Raw genomic sequence first — 17,546 nt, 5'->3', positions numbered from 1 at the left:
AAATACTGAATAGAGACAGTTGTCTGGAGGACTTTTATTGTAAAGGGGAGTAGAGAAACAGGGCAGTCAAGACAGGGCTTTTGCGGTGGAGGAGGGAGGAGGGCTCCCCCCTTTTATTCTCTTTAAGGTGAGTGATCATTATGGTATATTTGTATGCTAATGGACATGATCCCTTAGGAATGGAGAAAAAAGATGTGAGATTTTTGTCACCTTGACGTTGATGTTCTCCTTTTTTTTTTTTTTTAGTAAGAGGTGGTTGAGGTTAGGTTGGAAGTTTTCTCTACCCCACCCTCTTCAGGGAGCCTTTGTGATTTTCTTTTGTTTTCCTCTTTTTGGCTTGCTTAGTCTTATTGTGTATCTTGATAGATTTTTATCTTTCACATTTCTGGTAAATGGTGATTATTAGGAAGTTGAACCAATTGTGTATTTAAAAAAATGTGAAAGACATTTAACAGGGAATGTGTTTCCCAAGGCCCATTGTTTACCACAAAAAGGAAACCGCTGACTTCTTGTTATATCAGTAAAGATAAAATTATTTTGTGAATACAGTACTCCTTTTGTGAGTAACATTTTTCATACTGTGATCAAAAGAAATTATTATATGAAAACAGTAAGCTAATTGGAAATGTAGACTTTTGTTACAAATGGGAATTTACTTAGTGGGAGCCCTTAACATTTTTTGATTTCTCTTCAGAACATTTAAAATTCTTCTAATGGTGGAGATAGTTGTCATTTAAATTATGAAAAAATATAGTTTGACAAATTTAAAAGTTAGTTATCTAGTTCTTAATTTCTTGAAATGTAATAAAAAGTTTTAACTAATTTTAAGGGAGAAAATGTAGCAATACAGTGTGGTGGGAATATTTTTCACTCTGAAGCAGAAGAAGGAAATCCACAGTACTGTAAATATAGCTAATATTATAGTGAGAATATATTCAAGGGGTAAGTAGAACATCCATCACAAATTAGTATCTCCCCTCCCATTAAAAATTCATGCTTGGTAGAAAATTCCTCAGGTGAAGTTTGATTTAAAACAACAAAATTCATAGAAGATGAGGATGTTGTAATAATAGATTTCGGTTTACTGGAGACTGGCCTTCTTGAACCCTTGGACTTTTCAGTTGGAATTTTATCCCCTACTTCTGTCCTCTAGTGCCCCCTACCTCCCATACCTGCTCCAAAAAAAAAAAAAGTATATATATCTTTGGCAGTAATAAAGTCTCCCAACTTCTGAGTATCTAAGAAGTGTACCTATGAAAAAAAAAAAAGAAGTGTACCTATGGACAAGCATCTCAGAAAGCTAGAGATTATAAAATGTTCAGATTCCAAGCCATGTTGTATTATAGATACAACTTTGTTGCATAAATGTGATTCTCAACTTTTTTTTTTGCCTACATATAATTTGCACATAAGGAAATAAATGTATGTACATATGTATGAATGTCAGATAGTGATAAATTCTATGATGAAAACAAAATGGAAATAGGGCAGTGGCATGGGAGGTCCTCTGAATCTCCTTTTTCTCATTTACCAACTGGGAATAATAATAACCTACCTCTTTAGAGTTGTGTGGTCTTAATTTTGTGTGAAATGCACCTGGTTTGATACCTGGTATCATACCAGGTAATTGGGTACATGTTATTCTACTTTTCCTTTCTTTCTGTAATTTGAGTCATCCAAGTCTGCAGTTTAGTGCCATATAATACGGTGTGCGTTAAAACCATGAGTTTAAACTAGAGTATGTTTAAACCATGTCCTTCATGTAGTTTTGAAGTTCTTGCTGAAAAAGTAAATAACACAAACAAACCTTGAAGGGGCCTCATGTTTAGTGAAATAAGCCAGTCACGAAAGGACAAATACTGTATGATTCCACTTAAATAAGGTACCTAGAGTAGTCAAACTCATAGAAACAGAAGGCATAATGCTTGTTGCCAGCGCCTGGGAGGAGGGGGCGGAAGAGGAGTTATTGTCTAGTAAGTGCAGAGTTTCAGTTTTGCAAGATGAAAAGAGTTCTGGAGACGGATGGTGGTGGTGTTTGTGCAACTATGTGAATGTACTTAGTGCCACTGAGCTGTACACTTAAAAATGGTTAAGATGGTAAATTATATGTTATGTGTATTTTACACAGTTTTAAAAAAAAGTGAATCATAAAACTACTCTATTTTGGTAAGGCTTGCCCTCCTTATTTTTGGTAGATGTTAGTGAATTAAGTTGTTTTTCTCTTCCCATTTTAATAAGATATAATTGACATGCAGCACTGTATAAGTTTAGGGTGTGTGGCATAATATATCGTGAAGTGATTATAAATCAAGTTGTTCTTGACTAAATCTGAAATAGTGGGTTTGCTGTTCTTATATCATAAATCTGTGTGAGATTCCCAGAAACTGAACACTATTGATTATCAGAAGTTTTCATCATCTTAACTTCCAGAGGTGTCAGATCTTAAACTGTTGCTTTGAGAGCAAAGAGTATAGTATAGTATAGAAAAGACTTTTTTGTTTTGTTTTGCTTTGTCTCGCATGTCAATTTAAAAAATATTTGTTGAGTCCTCATTATGTTGAATGAACAACAGTAACAACGTTTGTTGAGTGCTATCTGCTGGCTATTGTTCTAAGTTTATGCTTAATAATACTTATAATACTTCTAACATTTTATAATCCTTATAAAAAGTCTTACAGTTGAGAAACCCAAGGCTCTGATTTAAAAAGTGATTTTCTACTTTAAAAATGATTTTAGAGGAATTTAATGCATAGAAACAAAGGGAGGGCATTCCACATGGAAGAAAGATCTGGGCGTAGGAAGGAATGGGACATGTCTGCATAGAGCAGAGTTCAGCCTGACTAGTCTAGAGAACATTAGGGAAATGGGCTAACAGTTTATTCTCTTCCATTAGGACCTTGACTCTGAGGCTAAGGAATTTCTGTACTTTATTCTATAGGCATTGGGACTGTCACTGAATTACCAAGGCGCAGGGAGTTTTGTGATCAGAGTTTTGCATTTGTAATATGCACTTGGCAGCAATATCTGAGATGCATCAGAGTAGTGAGAGAGGGGAGGTCAGAGACCACTTAGAATTTTTTTGATGGAAGAGTATTTTAGTATTGCAGCAGTTGGGGTCAGAGTGTAAATGACTGACTTGATGAGTTGAGAAAGTAGAGGCCCAAATGTGTAGTAAGAGGAAATAAAGAGAAGTCTATGGTGCATGAGCGTAAGTAAGATTTTTTTCTTCCTTAATGGTCATCTGAATGTACAGGTCAGATGTAAGTTTGGCTTTGAAAAGGGAGGATTTGGAGGGTCCAAGAGGACAGGAAGAGGGACTTTAGCAGCCTTGAACTGAACTTGAAGAGTTTACATTGGGCATCTTCTTTCAGTTTAAGAGATGAGGGTATACAGTAGAGAGTACAGGGCTATGGTGGGCCTGGGAACTTGAAGGATAGAAAAATTTCAACCTCACTAAAAGACAACTCAGTAGGGTCAACCATCAGTCTTTAGAGTGTGAGATAGAATAATAGTAGTATACTTCTGTTAGTCTTTTATACGAATAATTTACATGGAGTAGAATCTCTCTTATACAATATTGATTGTACAATCACCAGTAGTTAGAATGGTTAAATAAAAAATTTGTTTGAAATGAAGAATAATAGGAAGGATATATGCCTTAAATATTTTATAGTTGATAAGTGTATAAATGCTCGTACATCATCAATCTTTTGATGTATAGCTGAGACCTTTTCTTTAGGATATTTTTAAAGTAACTTGCCTTTTTCAAATCGTACAGCTTAATTTTCAGAGACAAAGCATTTTCTTTTTGCACTCATGTTTTTGATATAATATTTAACTAAATTATATAATTATAGTAAATACAACAGGCATAAAAAGATTTTGGAACAAATATAAGATAATTTGCTCTTGGTAGGCATGCGACTCAATTGTTGGGAGAAAAATGAGATGGTGTACCAGAGAGGACTCCCCATTTCCCCCCAAAAGGAAATTGAAACTTGGGAGTTATGGTTTGTCCATGGTTTTAGGATTGGCAAGAGTCTGGTTTTATCTTGAATCTAACGTTTGTCCTATTATGTAGTGTTGCAAGGTGATAAGGAATAATATGTGAAATACTGGTTAGTGGTGAAGTTATAGACTATATATATTTTTTTAATACAGTAGATTTATTGAGATATAATTCACATACCATGCAAGTCACCAATTTATAGTATACAATTTGAGGTTTTTTATATTGACAGAATTGCGCAACCATCACCACAATTGATTTTAGAATATTTTCATCATCCCCAAAAGAAATCTCGTATCCATTAGCTCCCCATCTCCTCCCCCGCTGTTCGGAGTCAACCACTAATCTATTTTCTCTCTATACTGTATGGATTTGTCTATTCATATAAATGGAATAATGTAATATGTAGCCTTTTGTGACTGGCTTCTTTCACTTAGCATAATGTGTTTCAGGTTCATCTGTGTTGTAGCATGTATCAATATTTTTTATGGCAGAATCCATTGGATGGACATACTACATTTTATTTATCCATTCATCAGTTGATGACATTTGTATTGTTTCTGCCTTTTGGCTGTTACAAATAATGCTATTATGATGGTTTCTGTAGTGTAGTGGTTATCACAAATAATGCTGTTGTACACATATTTTTACATGGATGTTATTTTTTCATTTCTTTTGCTATATACCTGGGAGAGAATGGTTGGTCGTGTTTAACTTTTGAGGAACTGCCAGACTGTTTTCCAAAGTGGCTGTACCATTTTATATTCCTACCAGCAGTGTGAGAGAGGGTTCCAGCCATACACTTGCCAACACTTGTTATTATCTGTCTTTTTGATTATAGCCATCCTAGTGGGTATGTATATGTTTTTAAAGTGATTTTATTTTTCTGACTATAATAGTAATAAATGCCCTTTGTAGATATTTTGGAAAATATAGAAAAGGATAAAAGAAAAAATCATTTATTTTTAAATCACTATTTAGAAATAATATTGAGTGGCTTTTTTCTCCATGTTTTAAAGTAATTTTTAAAATATGGCTAAAAGTATATATGATTTTGAGTCCTGCCTTTTTTGTTGTTTAACAGCATTTCCCCATGTTTTTTGAAGTTGTATTTTAATTTTATCCTATCAGAGAATGTCTCTTTTGTTCTCTTTGGCTTTTGTGTTCTTATTTTTTATTAATTTTTCAAATTTTACAATTATTTCAGAGGAGCCTGGAGGTGGAGTGGGAATAAATTTTTGTGGTTAATCTAACATGTTAACTAGAAATTACTTCTAGGTTAACTGTAGCATAATATTCTATCTGCTGAATAAACCATAACTTAGCCAACCATTACCCTATTTCAGACATTTATATTTCTTACAATTTTTCTTTATAAATAATGTAAAAAAAATTATATGTAAAATTCGGTCTTCATTTTGAGTTCTCAGGAATGAAGTTACTGGGTCAATCAATAGCTATGCACGTATTAAAGATTCTTGTTACATATTGACAAATTGCTTTTCAGAATTTATATTTCCTCTAGCAATGTATATGTATTCCTTTCTTACTGTACCTTCACTAGCAATGAGTAAATGGGTAAGAATTGAGTTTTAAGATCACTTGAGCAGGGATTTTTTTGAGTTTGTTCACTGATGTATGTATTGCTGGAAGATAGTAGGTACTGAATATATGTAGAATGCTACCAGTAGGAAAGAAAAGGGTTTCTCTGAAGGACAAGGAAATAATCTACCATTCAACTTTCCAGGAAAGTAGCCTTGTTACACTGATCATATAACAGCTCATGTGTTTATAAAAAAAAGGGATGAAAGAGTAAAATTAAGCAAAAAAAAAAAAAAGTAAAATTAAGCTTATTTGGGGAACTTGTTTTAAATTTTATATTGTTTGAACATTTACATGTTTCAAAGTCAAAATGACACTTTGAAAAGGCCTAACTTCCATCCCTGTTTCCTTACTATAACCCTGCTTTTTTTATACCAATTTCTTCTGTATCTTTACAGTGCTTTTTAATAAAAATTAACAAATAAGAATAGATATTCTTACTTCCGTCTTTCCCTCCCCTTTTTACAAACACAGAATATAACAAAGTATATATACATATACCTTTTCTGTACTTGCTTATTTAGCATATTCTGGTGATGTTTGTATAGAAGTACACAGAGTGCTTCCTTATTTATTTTTACAGCTGCACCGTATTCCTTCTAATGGATGTATCATAGGTGATTTTACCAGTCCTCTTAAGTTGTTTTCAATGTGTTTCACTTTTACAAATAATCCCACAATAATCTTGCTGCACACTTTATTTTGTGAATGTGTAATTATATCTGTAGGAGAATGTCCCAGAAGGAGAGTTGTTGGGTCAAAAAATAAATGCATTCTTGGTTTTGTAGATAATGACACTTCCACCAGCAATGGAGAGTGCTCATTTCTTGGAGTTCCTCGGTGTACCTTTTGAAAAACAATAGTCCTAGGGTCATTACCTCAAATCCCATAATATATGTATCCTCAAGTACTATAGAAGAACTCAGGATGATGACCCTTGTGTCATCAAGAAACAGGTAATTATGTTTAGATGGTGAGGAAATTTGTAATATACTTGAGAAAGATATTATAGGTGGTGAAAAAAATTTAAATTAGAACCTTTAAAGACAAATTCTGGGAATTCCCTGGCGGTTCAGTTGTTAAGACTTGGTGCTTTCACTACCATGGCCAGGGTTCGATCCCTGGTTGGGGAAATAAGATCCCACAAGCCATGCTTCGAGGCCAAAAAAAACCAAACAAACAAAAAACAAATTCTCATTTTCTTGTTTTTTCTCTCCAGATAGATGCTTTCACTATACAGTTGACATTTTTTTATAAGTAAGTTCTTCTTGGCCAAATTCTCAAGTAATAAAAACTAACTTCAATAATGATATATGTTATACGAAAACTGTTAAAATGTTACAGCTTTTGTTTTAAACATGGCTGTTACTAATAACCAACCATATTTCTTTTCTCTCTCTTTTTTTTATCTTTCAGCCTTTAACATTCCACATTCTGCTTTGTACATGGTGAATCACTACTGCTTTGCACCAGTGTGCCCACTTGCGTGCCTATAAAGTACAAGCTCCAGATTGAAAAAAGCTTCTAGATGGATCTTTTCCAAATTTGGTGTCTTTTCTACAAACTCTGTGCCTCAACAACCCTTTCTAAGTGGTAAGTGATACGTACTTTTAAAAAAGAATAATAGAAATTTGTAAAACAATTTTTGTTTGGATTGCCTTCCCCCTTTTTATGCTGCATTCTCTTTTGGTATGGAATAAAAATATTTTATTCTAAAGGTTTCCCACTTCAGCAACTTGTTCTGCTCAGTTTTACTCCTCTGCACCCCCCAAAATGTGTTTTGAGTAAATCTCAGAGATGTTCAGAAAACATACTGGCTAACTAGCACCTATGCTTCCAAAAAATCTTAGAATATGTAAAGGGACACACAGTGCCATGCTATAAAAAGAAGAGCTGGCATTACATACCTCTCTCATCAACTCCATAAATGTGCACATGATTTACAATTGCTAGGAATAAATATAAAAATAGGTAAACACCTTTATGTATATGTACTTTACATGCTCTGTATTATATATTGATATTTTACAAATAATTTCATTTTCATATACAAGTGGCAGTTTTTGATGTCACAAGATTATAGTTTATATTTATTTCATAATTAGAGATTTTAACTCCAAGTGTTTTTTAAATAATGATTTAAATTTATGTATATATTTACTGCTGTGGGTGATTACCACTTTTAGTGGTTATTACAAGTGAGCTTATAAAACTGGGCTTACTAAAAGTAGTTTGATTTGGGAAGAAAACTGTTTTATGGAATGATAAAATTTTGGATTTAAGAAATAAAAAAGCTGTGAAAATAGAGTAATTTCAGTGCTGAACTAGAAACTGCACGTTAAGTGAGTTGTAAATGTTAGTATTTTATGATTTGTTATTGGTTCTGTTTTCATTTTGCCAGAGCCACAGATTCCAGCTTTAGGTCTGTATATTCTCTTATTATAAGGCTGAGGTAGTTTTTCCTGTTGCTCTCTTTTCCTACCTACTTAGGTATCTTGAGTCCATTGGGTCAAGAACATCCTCTTCCTAGCAATTGTAAATTATGTGCACATTTAGGGAGTTGATGAGAGAGGTGTGTAATGCCAGCTGTTCTTTTTATAGCATGGCACTGTGTGTCCCTTTTCATATTCTAAGAATTTTTGGAAGCATAAGTGCTAGTTAGCCAATATGTTTTTTGAACATCTCTGAGATTTACTCAAAACACATTTTTTTGGGGGGGGATGCAGAGGAGTAAAATTGAGCAGAACAAATTGCTGAAGTGGGAAACCTTTAAAATAAAATTATTGTTGTAAAATATCGATCATTCATTTTGAGTGTCAGTCAGCAGATAGTTACCAAATGCCTGCTGTTTATGGATAAAAATACACAATGACATTTGGCATTGTGAAGAGGTAAGTCATCAAATAGAAACCATGGCATTAGATGAGGATGCAAGGCAGGGAGGTTGAGTGAAGAATGGGGTACGTTTTAGCTCTAACTCTAACCATTAATTGCACAGTGTTCTTGAGTGTAAGTTATTAGTCTTAGTAGCCCTTGTTTTCTCATGTATGAAATGAGTGAATTAACTAAATGGTTTATAAGGTTTTTTGGTGCTTTCATACACCTAACACTTTGTTACGAACAAATTGATAGATGTTTGTTTTTTTGAATTGTGGGGTTAGAATAAGGTCCCCACTATCAATCATTTTCTTTTCTTTTTTTTTTGGAAATATATTTTTAAATTATTTATTTATTTTTGGCTGCACTGGGTCTTCGTTGCTGTGCCCAGGCTTTCTGTAGTTGCAGCGAGTGGGAGCTACTCTTCGTCGCAATGTGCAGGCTTCTCATTGCAGTGGCTTCTCTCGTTGTGGAGCACGGGCTCTAGGCGCACGGGCTTCAGTAGTTGTGGCACATGGGCTCAGTAGTTGTGGCTCGCGGGCTCTAGAAGGCAGGCTCAGTAGTTGTGGCACAGAGGATTAGTTGCTCCACGGCATGTGGGATCTTCCCGGACCAGGGCGTGAACCCACGTCCCCTGTATTGGCAGGCGGAGTCTTAACCACTGTGCTACCAGGGAAATCCCTCAGTCATTTTCTTTTGAAGGTCATATCTTTTATTTTTTTTCCTCCACATTCTTATCCTTCTCTTCTCTTGACCTCTGGAATTTTCCTTCATTTGACTCTTCATTTGTTCCCTTTCTGTTTCTCATATCTTATTAGTGGCTCTCATCATGTTTCCTTGACCTGTCTAGCATCCATTGTTTTCATCTTAGTATTTTCCAGGATCACTACGTCTTACACCAGTGATTCTAATCCTGGGACCCTTTAAAAAAATACAGATACCTTCTAAAATGAGCTTGGGAGAAGGGTACGATTTTTTGGCAGGTAGCTGAAGCCTGCTAGTAAACCAGCATTATTAGTTCACCAAGACTGGAGTCCCCAGGTTTTACACCCCGTCACTTCTTGCCTTAGATCTCATCATCACTTAGTTAAATTTCTGTGGTCTTGGAGTCTCCTCTCATGATCATAACCCTCTATCGTGCCACACTTTTTGAATCTCTTCTTTGTCTTTATTATGACGTGTAGTTTCTTGGCATTTTGTTTTTGTAGTCAAGTTAGCTGTCTCCTAGCTTCATTTGCTTTCTACTCACCCAAACCCCATGATCATATTTGCAGCAGCATCTTATGTTCTGTTGCCTTTTTAACTTTGTGAGGAACCTGTCCAAATCTCAAACCTAAGTTAATTTGCCACGTATATATTTCCTAGTTCTGCTTGATACAGTTAGAAAAGGTCACATAAGTAAGTTTGGATCTACTAGGCAGTCATTTACTTGATCTCTAAACTGGTTCTTTTCAAGGTTGGCTTCTTACCCTTCCTTCAGAAGACCCCACACCTTGTCACAGTCAAGGTGTCTTTTTTTTGGGGCTGTCTAGCATACTTCCTGACCTGTTCTTCTTTTCACTTCAGAATTTTTCTGTGTCTAAAGAAGAAATTATGTACCTTATTATAATTTTTATTACGGGAAATTTAAGACATATAAAAGTAAACAGACTAGTGTAATGAATCCCCTTGTATTCATGACTCAGGTTCAGTAATTATCATGTCATGGCCAAATTTTCAATCTCTCACTGACTTCCCTCCCATTCCTGTACTATTTTAAAGAAAATCCTAGATATCATAAAATTTATTTGTATTTCAGTACATATCCTTATGTATAAGACCCTTCAAAAAATATAACCATGATACCATTATTAATCTTAAAAAAACAACAATTCCAATATAATCAAATATCCAATCAATGTTAATTCTAATTCTCGCACACATTTTATTTACTTATTTATTTGCTTGCCACGCCACATGGCATGCAGGATCTTAGTTCCCTGACCAGGGATCTAACCCATGCCCCCTGCAGTGGAGGCATGGAGTCCTAACCATTGGATCCCCAGGGAATTCCCCTCACACATTTTAAAAGCAGTTGACTTGATTGGATCAGGGTCTAGATAAGCCCTTCCTCCGTTGCAGTTGGTTGATTTTTCTCTTAAAGTTTCAACCTCCCCTCCCTTTTTGTTTCTAAAATTTATTTGTTGAACAAATTGGGTCTTTGTCTTGTAGATGTGGATGTTTCTGATTACACTCCTGTGAAGTGATTAAGCATACACATCTGACCTTTGTACTTCCTGTTAATTGGTCGTTGGATCTAGAGACTTGCTCAGACTCAAGTTCAGATTCTTTTGGCAAGTCTTTGTCTTTGGGCAAGTGTCTCTCTGGTGCACACAATGCCTAGTTGTCTCTCTTTTTCTGCTGATTAGTTGCCATTTTGCCTCCATGCTGTAGATTAGGGGTTGGCAAACTTTCTCTGTAAGGAGGCAGATAATGTATATTTTAGGCCTTGTGAGCCATCTGGTCTCCTCTGCTGCAACTACTAAACTCTGCTGTTGTAATGAGAAAGCCGCCATAGACAAAATGTAAATGAATGGGCATGGCTGTGTTCCAATAAAACTTTATTTACAAAAACAGGTGATGGGCTCCCTGCTTGAGGCCTATTAAATCATTAGGTTTGGAAAATTTTAATATTGTAACTTTACTTTTCATTTATTAGGTGAAATGTTCTATAAAGAGAAGCTGTTCCATGTGTACTGTTTGTTATGTGGTAGTACAGTTTGTATAGGAAATGTTAGAAGCTTGACAGTTTCCCTTGGCTTATGAATTTCAAAATAATGAATTGGGTATATTAGCTTTCTCCAACAGTGACCAATTACCGTCTCCCCTTCTCCGCATTCATTATAGACTCTTAGATTTAAACATATTGGATTTTTAAAAAATTCATTATGGTAATTACCCTTATTGATGCTCAAATTATTTAATCTTTGGCCAGTGGGAACCTTTTAAATTTGCTTACTGAGTTATTTTGACATGACTCTAGTAGTTTTCGATAGCTTCTTGATTATCTGATATGACAAGGAGTTCCAGGCTCATCATGTACATTTCCTCCCCACACGTGGTGTCAGTAGTTTCTCCAAGGAGCCCTGATTCCTTCATTGGGGAATGGAATTTCAAGACCACAGTTTGAGCTCTAGAGATTCTCATTCCTAGTGGGTTGACCATTGTTTCTAGGCCTTTTTTGGTAGTCAGAACTAGGGAAAAATTTTTTTTTTATGATAGAGTACCTCATGAATTCATACTGATACTTCCAATTCAGTTTCAATACTATAAGATTTTTAGTTAATCTTTTTATTTTACATCTGTATCTTTCAACTGAAAATTCTAGTTCTCAGTGATACTAAGAATAATACAATTAGAATATTTCATAATTACTTATTTATAGTACCCCCATAATACACACAACAGTCTCAGAATAGCCGTACCAGCATTTTGTCTCTGTCTGCCTTCTTTTCTCAATCCATGTTGTTGTATGAAACATTATCTGTTGCTGTGTAACAAATCACCCCAAAACTTAGTGACTTAACACAGCAAACGTTATTATCTCACAGTTGCTGTGGGTCAGTTTCTGTGGGGGCAGCTTAGCTGAGTGCCTCTAGCTCAAGGTCTCTCATAAAGCTGCAATCAGGGTGTCAGCTAGGGCTGTGTATATCCCAGGGCTCAGTTGGAGGAGTCACAGAGGAGCCTTTTTGGGGTACTTTCAAATGTACTCACGTGATCATTGGTAGGTCTCAGGTCCTTTCTGGCCATTGGCTGGAGACCAGTCCCTCAGGCCTCTCCATGGGGCAGCTAACAACATGGCGCTGGTTGTTAGCTTGGAACAAGGGAGGAAAGGGTATCCAAGATGGAACCCATGGCCTTTTTAGTAACCTGTTCTTAGAGTGACAGCCCAACACGTATGCTGCATTCTTTTATTTATTTTTTTAAGTTATTGTGGTAAAATATACATAACATAAAATGACAGTTTTAATCATTTTAAAGTGTATAGTTAAGTACATTGCATTAAGTACATTGGCATTAAGTACACTGACATTGTTGTGCAATCATCACCACCATCCATCTCCAGAACTTTTTCCAAACTGAAACTCTACCCATTAAACACTAACTCCCCAGTCTTCCCTTCCACATCCCCTGGTAACCACTATTCTACTTTCTGTTTTTATGAATTAGACTACTCTAGGTACTTCATGAGTAGAATCATACAGTATTTGTCCTTTTGTGACATGCTCTTTTCACTCAGCATAATGTCTTCAAGGTTCATCCACATGACAGCATGTGTCAAAATTTCCTTCCTTTTTAAGGCTGAATAATATTCCATTGCATGTATATACCACATTTTGTTTACCCATTCATCCTTTGATGGACATTTGTTTCCTCCTTTTGGCTATTGTGAATAACACTTATATGAATATTGGTGTTCTACTGCATTCTTTTCTTAGAAGCAAGTCTCCAAATCCAATTTATACTAAAGAGAAGTTAGTTATATAACAGTGTGATACCAGGATGTGGGGATCATTGGGTCCCTCCTAGAGGCTGCCACCACACTGTTTAAGTTAGTCTTAATAATTGTTCTGAATAGTTCTGACACCAACAGGGTTTACATTTAAGTTAACTTATTTAATTTTTTTAAATAAATTTATTTATATTTTATTTAATTATTTTTGGTTACGTTGGGTCTTCGTTGCTGTGCGCAGGCTTATCTCTAGTTGTGGCGAGTGGGAGCTACTCTTCATTGCGGTGCGTGGGCTTCTCATTGCAATGGCTTCTCTTGTTGTGGAGCATGGGCTCTAGGCATGTGGGCTTCAGTAGTTGTGGCACGTGGGCTCAATAGTTGTGGCTCGCAGGCTCTAGAGCGCAGGCTCAGTAGTTGTGGCACACAGTTTTAGTTGCTCCGCGGCATGTGGGATCTTCCCAGACCAGGGCTCAAACCTGTGTCCCCTGCATTGGCAGGCGGATTCTTAACCACTGTGCCACGAGAGAAGTCCCTAAGTTAACTTATTTTATTTTTGATATTTAATGACTGTTCTAAAATGTAATTTTGTTTTATAATCATGTATAATAGTTTCATGTTTCCAAAGTCAAATCCACAAAACAAGGTTTATTCAAAGGAGTCTAACTTCTATCTCTGTTTTCTCTACCATTTTCTTTCTCTTTCTAAGTAATTATATTCTAAAACCAAGTTTAATATAAGTAGGCTATGTATTCATATTCCTCCTTAGACAAGTGATAAAATATTATATGCTTTCTTTTTTCACTTAACATATTCTGGAGATCACTCCTTAGTAGTAAATTGCTAATTCCTTTTTATAGCTGCATAATATCTCATTGCATGAATGAAAAAACAGAGATATTTAACCAGTTCCCAAATGATGGGCATTTGGATTGTTTCTAATTTTTTGTAAATAGTACTGCAATGGATAACTTTGTAATTCATATATATGTGTTTATATTTTTGCCATTGTACATTTGGGACAGATTCCTAGATGTGGAATTGCAGGGTCAAAGGGTAAATGAGTACACAGTTTTATAGATATTGCCAGATTTATCCTGATAAGAATTATATCTCTTTGTGTTCCCATCAGTAATGTACGAGAGTGCCTCTTTGTGTATCAACAGAATATATTGTTAGAATTTTGGGGTTTTTGTCCTCATTGTAGTGTTAATTTTCATCTCTCATTATGAGTGAGATTGAATATCTTTTTTTAACTTTAAAGTTTTATTCATAGACATTTCAGAACCACTTAAATCAACTATGGATTTTTTTAGACATAACATACCGTGTTTATCTTGGACATATTAGGCTGAGTATCTTTTTACATGGTTAAGAGGCATTTGCATTTCTTTGTTTTTTAACTGTCCATTTCTTTAGCTCTTTTTCTCTAGGTTTGTTGGTGTTTTCTATTTTATAAGCTCTTTACATATTAGGAATATCAACATTTTGTCCATTTGCTTTCTTCTTCCTGCCAGTTAAATAGAGGTAGTCTCTAATCTGCTTCTAGTTTGCTTTGTTTTGCTTCTCATCCTTTTTCCATTAGTGTTACATTTTTTCTTCTGGCTAAATCATTATTCAGTATTTGATGACTCCACTTCTGCAGCTCAAACCTATCCCACCATTTCTTCAAACTCAACATGTCCCAGATAGGATTCAACTTTATCCACAAACCTGATATTCCCGTGTTGCCTTTGTCAGGTATGGCGTTACCATTTTCCTACTTGGGAACTTGGAGTGATCTTTTATGGTTTATTTATTATTAATTCAGCAAGTACTTGTCGAGCACCTACCAAGTGCCAGGTACTGGACTAGGTACTAGGTAACAGATAGTCACAATCCTAGCTCTCAGGGAACAGTCTGATGGGGGAATAGGTAGTAAACAAATATACACACAAACCCATGTCTCAATGGGTGGTAAGTATTTCAAGAGAGAATTTATGGGCTGGGACACGTGATTAGATTGGAGAGGTTAGGGGGGTAGCCTTTTAGAGAAAGTGACATTTAAACTGAGATTTGAAGGCTTGTTAGGGTTCACCTGGTGAAAAAAATTGGGATTCCAGATACAGGAAACAGCATGTGGAAGGATCCTGAGGCAGAAAAGAAGTTGAACTTCTAGGAAATGATCAGACCAGTTTGGCTGGCATGTAGGGAGAAGGGGTAGAGGGCCATGAGATGTGATCTGATTTACTTTGTAAAATGATCACTCTGGCTCTAGGGGTGGAGGGGATGTGTGTGTAGAGGTTGGTGAGGAGGCTGTGGTGGTAACCGTGAAAAGTAGAAGTGTCGCATTCATTCTCGTAGTGACATTCTTTCAGTTCTACTCTGGTGCTTTGTTCTTTCTTCCCATATTTTTATATCCACTGCCCTCGTTCAGAAAGTCACCTCCTGACTACTCTGATGGGTTTTTACAAATTGGTCCCACGCTGTTTTAGTCTCTGTTCGCCAGCCAGTCTGGTTCAGAAGCAAACTTCTAGAAATCCCAGGTCTGTTCATATCACTTTCTTTCTCAAAAACTCTTGGTGGCTCCCTGTGACTGTTACTGTTATGTGTCCACTTGACTGGGCTGAAGGATGCCCAGAGAGCTGGTAAAACAGTATTTCTGGGTGTGTCTGTGAGTGTGCTTCCAGAAGAGATTAGCATTTGAATCAGTCGACTAAAGAAAATCCTCCCTCACCAGTGTGGGTGGGCGTCATCCAATCATTGGGGACGCAAGTAGAACCAAAAGGCAGAGGAAGGGTGAATTCTGTCTCCTTGAGCTGCGGCTTCCATCTTCTCCTGTCCTCAGACATTTGAGTTCCTGGTTCTTGGGCTTTTGGACTCTGGGACTTACACCGGCAGCATATCATCCTCACCCCCCGACCCCAAACCCCTTTGGCTTCAGACTGAGAGTTACACCATCAGCACCTCTGTGTCTCAGGCCTTCAGACTCAGACTGAATTTTATCCCTGGCTTTCCCGGGTCTCCAGCTTGCAGGTGGCAGATCGTAGGACTTCTCAGCCTCTGTAATTGTGGGAGCCAATTCCCATAATAAATATCCTCTTATGTATCTATATTATCCTATTGGTTTTGTTTCTCTGTAGTCTCTGAACCTTAACACATTCCCTCATTGCAGAAAAATGGAAGCCCACCTGAAATTGAAGCCTTTCTTGTTTTCTTTAAGCTTCAAGGTCTGCTCCTCTGAGACTACTTTTCTTTAGGCAGCCAAGACTGATATTATTTTACCTCTTTTTTTTTTTTTTTTTTTTTTGCGGTACGCGGGCCTCTCACTGTTGTGGCCTCTCCCGTTGCGGAGCACAGGCTCCGGACGTGCAGGCTCAGCGGCCATGGTTCACGGGCCTAGCCGCTCCGCGGCATGTGGGATCTTCCCGGACCGGGGCACGAACCCGTGTCCCCTGCATCGGCAGGCGGACTCCCAACCACTGCGCCACCAGGGAAGCCCTCTACCTCTTTTTTTAAACTCATCTTCATCTTCTGTCATGACATCTCTGCCTCTTGAACCCTATTTCCCCTTCTCTCTATTTTTTTTTTCTTTCCCCTAAAGTCTCCGTTCAGATCCTAACTGTTCCCCTAATCCTTAAATCTCCTCAGTCAGGTTGACTTTTAACATTTGTTGATATGTCAGTTCTAAGATTCATCACAGCCTGTGTTGTATTAGAAACACTCCTGTATTTATTTGGAGTGCAAAGAATTGTGTATATTTCATTTTCTTAACAGAAAAGAACTCAGCAGATATGTGTTGAATTGTAGGAGATTAGGGATCATTCCATGTGCTTAGATCCCTCACTGAAATCTCTTAAAAAAGAGGTAAGTCTCAAGTACAAGTTTATAAATATCTTGTATTGAACCTTCAGGGAGTGACCTCATTTAGAAATAGTAAAATCGGACTTGCCTTTTGAAACAGTCTTTACAGTTCAGTGGATATCAGATAATACTTAAACTCTCTATATTAGTTTGGCAAAAATATGTTTATATGGCAATATCAGAGAGTTCTTCTGACTTACTGGGGGTATATAGAGGATTAATACTCAATTTCCATGCTGGTGGGGAGGGGTCAATAAAGCCATGACCATGTAGCATATCTAAATGTACCTCTGCTTTTACCTGAGGTATCCTGCTGACTAGTTGTCCACTTAGACAGCTTCTGACTGGGTACCTCGCTAGGTTAAAAGTAGTGGTCTGCATGTTGACTAAGTTTAATATACTTGATTCTCATATGTGGTTTTGTTTGTATATCGGGGCCAGCCAGTATGTTTCGTTTGTGAAGAGAAGGGTCCTATCATTACTACCTACACACTTGCAAAATGATTTTATGTGTTCCATCTTTTAAAATTCTAACAGATTTTCTTCTCTTCCTCTCTTATTCCCTCCCTTCTTCCCTCTCTCCTTTTCTTCCTATAAATGAGGTTAAGTCACTTTGTCTAAGTTAATATAGCTTTGTATTGCGTAACTGTGCTACATACATTGTGTTGCCTTCTCATATGAGGTCATTTCTCTGAACGTATAAGGGAAATGGGGTTTATACAGATT

The 17,546-nt window shown here is 36.5% G+C and overlaps 1 protein-coding gene across 5 annotated transcripts in view; it reads left to right on the top strand.

Moving 5' to 3' along the window:
* Positions 1-17,546, top strand: part of FRYL (FRY like transcription coactivator) — a 300,849-nt gene that overhangs the window by 79,946 nt on the left and 203,357 nt on the right. For all 5 annotated transcript variants that reach the window (XM_067735911.1, XM_067735913.1, XM_067735912.1 and 2 more), the window contains exon 2: positions 7,028-7,204. The gene's annotated coding sequence lies outside the window, so the exon portion shown is untranslated. The remainder of the gene's footprint in view (positions 1-7,027; positions 7,205-17,546) is intronic.

Source organism: Pseudorca crassidens, chromosome 4, assembly GCF_039906515.1.
Source record: "Pseudorca crassidens isolate mPseCra1 chromosome 4, mPseCra1.hap1, whole genome shotgun sequence".
NCBI classification, from domain to species: Eukaryota; Metazoa; Chordata; class Mammalia; order Artiodactyla; family Delphinidae; genus Pseudorca; species Pseudorca crassidens.
This window is presented reverse-complemented; position numbering and strand designations above follow the sequence as displayed.